Source organism: Citrus clementina, unplaced genomic scaffold (assembly GCF_000493195.1).
Source record: "Citrus clementina cultivar Clemenules unplaced genomic scaffold, Citrus_clementina_v1.0 scaffold_4, whole genome shotgun sequence".
Classification (NCBI taxonomy): Eukaryota; Viridiplantae; Streptophyta; class Magnoliopsida; order Sapindales; family Rutaceae; genus Citrus; species Citrus x clementina.
The window spans coordinates 3,722,941-3,726,431 of NW_006262274.1; the positions used below are offsets into that span (position 1 = coordinate 3,722,941).

The following is a 3,491-nucleotide window of genomic DNA, read 5'->3' on the forward strand; positions in this document are numbered from 1 at the left end:
ACAAAGTTATCTTAATTGAAATAAATAAAAATGATAACAAATGATGAATCACTTTCCATCCTAAAAGATTTTTAAATAAATTATCACTTAAGCTAAAAACTTGAGTGGATAGGTAAAAACTTGTCAATCCACCGAACCCCTTCTGATCTCCCTGCGTGGGTTGCATGCACACATGAAATTAATCAGTTGAATAATTTAATTAAATCACACAGAGCTAAATGCTAAAATTGATTTCCTTTAATTCTTGAAGGTGATAAAGAGCCAAGACCAAGAGGACACCAAAGTAAAGGATAGCTAGCGAAGAAAATCACAATCTTATGTTCCAACTGCTTCCACTATAAACCCATGTTAAAGACTTGATTTTTTCTAATTCAATGAAAGTAATGTTATTTGAATGAGTTTACAATGGTATATACAAGCCAAAAAAGTCTTTTTCACATATAAAAAAAGTCACTAACATTTTTAGACTTTATATATACATATATATATTTGCTATATCTAAATCAAAGTTCTCTCATTTTCTTGCTTCCCACGAGGCACGAGCCTATCTGTTTCACCCAACTAATGCCCCACCATCGGACCAAAACTTTCCCATTTTGTTATGATAAAATCACTTCAAACTTAAGTCATTATCAGTAACAGCATTAGTTGTTTAGTGTTTGGTTGTGAGAATATATGCTGTCTCTAATATGGCATCGGTTTTGATTTTATTACCTCATTGGATGAGTACGGGCCAGGTGGCTTTTTATTGTGGGAAGGTAAAGAAAAAATGGGACCAGATCTTGTGAGCTCTTGTCACATTATTAACATTGATCATTGAAAAGATATATAGAATTATGTTATTGGTACCTGCTTTATGATCGAGGTTAATTAACGCGGGGGTTAATTAACCTCCAATATTAATAATTACCCGTAAATCATGTACATAATCTCTTACAATTCTATTGACAGTGACTTCAATATTCTCTAATTATAAGATATTGGGCTTGTAGTTTAATAGGTTGATAATATCAACAATATTTAATGAAATCGACTTTAAGTCTCTACGAAGAATTTCTTCTCTTTTTTGATAGAAAAATGTGAAGTAGGGATAGATTTCTTTCAAAACATTATTAGTGAGAGTAAATTTCAAGTTACGATCCGAAATTGTAAAATAAATATACGGATTGTGACAATTTAAAAAAAAAAAAAAGATTTCTTCCCCATGTTGTTAGTGTGAGTAGATTTTTAATGTAAATTCTAAAATATCAATAGATTAATTACGATGAATAAAAAAAAGGACTTAATTGCCCTAGATGTGTTTTTAAAAAAAAGAATAATTCACTATTTGTTATTGTAAATATCGTTATATGTTATGCTTCTAGAATTTTATCCGGACCTAAGCTTTTCACTTGAGCATATTTCACAATGGGCAATGTTAGTAAATAAATTAGTAGATTATGAAGAAATAAGTAAAATCTTGACTGCGTAGATAAAAACTACACTTGTTACAAAATCCATGAAGATTTGTTTCTATTGTTTTTTTCTGCACTTTATTAACTGTACGTGGAATTGAGCTTGCTAAAATCGGCGTGATTGCATCAGCCATGAGGGCAGCGAGGCCTCCACAGTTGCGTGCTTGAACAGTGCTTCAAGTAAAGTAAGTCATTTGGCCAGCGCCTACTTATACTTAAATTATTTGACAATTTGAGTAACGAAATCATTAAGAAGTCTACTTAGGGAGAAAAAACAATGTATTGGTGTCGCATTTAGAGTAATTCTAGCATGAAAAGCTAAAGAAAAGAGCAAAGTAAGCCAAAATTAATGAAAATCAAGAAACTCAATTAAAATGTACTGTTTTTGCACCAGCTTTGAGAGCTATCCAGCTCCCCTGGATTATGTATTTAGACACTACTTGAATATTTGGATACAAAGTGATACGACCAAAACCAACAAAATTTTTTGAATAATTTGTAAAATGATCATGGTGAGCTACCTATCTATGGCTGCTGCATGTGATTCAACTTAAAACAAACATATATACCATGTCTCATTTGTACACTCATCCAATAAGATTTTGTAAATATAGATGAAATCAATCAATTATGGTAGCGAATAAAATAGACGTGACATAGTTTTGTTGACTGTAATAACGGTTTTATCTAGCTTCACAGGCATGGCCAATTGGTTTACAAACAGTTCTATTTAACTAATTATCCGGATTTAAATCTTAGAAGTAAGGAATATGAAATAAATTTGACCTCTGCCTACCCTATTGCCTTTAAAATTATGATAAATAATATTAATAAACGATCTATCTAAGACTTTCTTGTAATTTAATTTTATTAATTTCTTGACGAGTCAATTCAACCCCCCCGGAAAATATTGTGAGGCAGTAATCTTCTGTGCTTTTTCACAGCAAAATACCAATGAAGTAAAAGAGAGGGATAAAAAAATTAAAAAAAAAAAAGACTCAAGTTGTAACTTTGTGACTTGTCTTGTACTCGAAGTACAGTTTGAACACACAGAACTTTTGTTAGATAATAACCTATGAATTAGTTAATTAATTAGTTATGTTTATAAATTAAACGATACCTTGCTGCTGCGCATTTGTCAAAATATATTCCCCAGTAGGTGGTGCTTGCCACTTTGTTTCTGATGTCATCTACAGTAATGTGAAGGTGACTGCATATGCTGCAAAGGGATCTTAGTTGAGATTGCGTCAGTCAGTTGCTCACACTCGTTATCTTCTCAATCGAGTTCACATACGATTAACTGCTTTTTAACTGTAAAAATAATTAGCAAGAGTACTACTGGAAGTTCTTATTAATTGTTAAATTCATTTTGGATTCATTTGCAATGTGGGTGAAGATTTTCTTTTAATTATTTGGTGGTAAATTTTTGGTCCATTGTAGACAAAACATCTAACTTATGTTTTATAATTAAAGCATATAGTAATTACGTAGAGTATAATAACAAAATGAAGAGAAGACATATTACAAGATCGGTCACTCAAACCGATATATAAAATTGAAAGACTCCAGCATTCTCAAATGGGTTTTTTCAAATAAAAACCGAAGGATTATCCCACCAATAATAAATCATCTAACAGAAGACCCAAATTAATAAATCAGTCATACAAAAAAAATGTGCATATGATTAAAAATACATGCGGCGCCGAATTAGACTTAGTAATTCAACCATTTGATTTGCAATCACCGCGGAGGCTTGAAACTTGAACTCACAAATAAGATAAGCTAAAGCTGAAAATGAGCCTCTTATTTTCAAGGTGCAAAGCAGAACAACTAAAATAGAATGAATAAATACACAATCCGAAACGTGATTTTAATACAAACACTTTCATTTCATATGTATCATGCATGCACGAACAGCTAATAAGCAAGAGGTGGAAGTCTTTAGAAGCACGTTCTGATGTTGTACAATGCAATGAACCTCGAAGTTCCCAGGTTATAAGTAAACAGAACGACAAAAACTTCGTGGACTGACTTGGT

The 3,491-nt window shown here is 31.8% G+C and overlaps 1 long non-coding RNA gene across 1 annotated transcript; it reads right to left on the bottom strand.

The window, feature by feature from the left end:
• Positions 1–1,472: 1,472 nt before the first annotated feature.
• Positions 1,473–3,276, bottom strand: LOC112099270. The gene is made up of 3 exons (XR_002906065.1): positions 3,181–3,276; positions 2,575–2,754; positions 1,473–1,668 (listed from the first exon to the last, which is right to left on the bottom strand). It is a non-coding gene; the product is annotated as an uncharacterized LOC112099270 (long non-coding RNA).
• Positions 3,277–3,491: the final 215 nt, after the last annotated feature.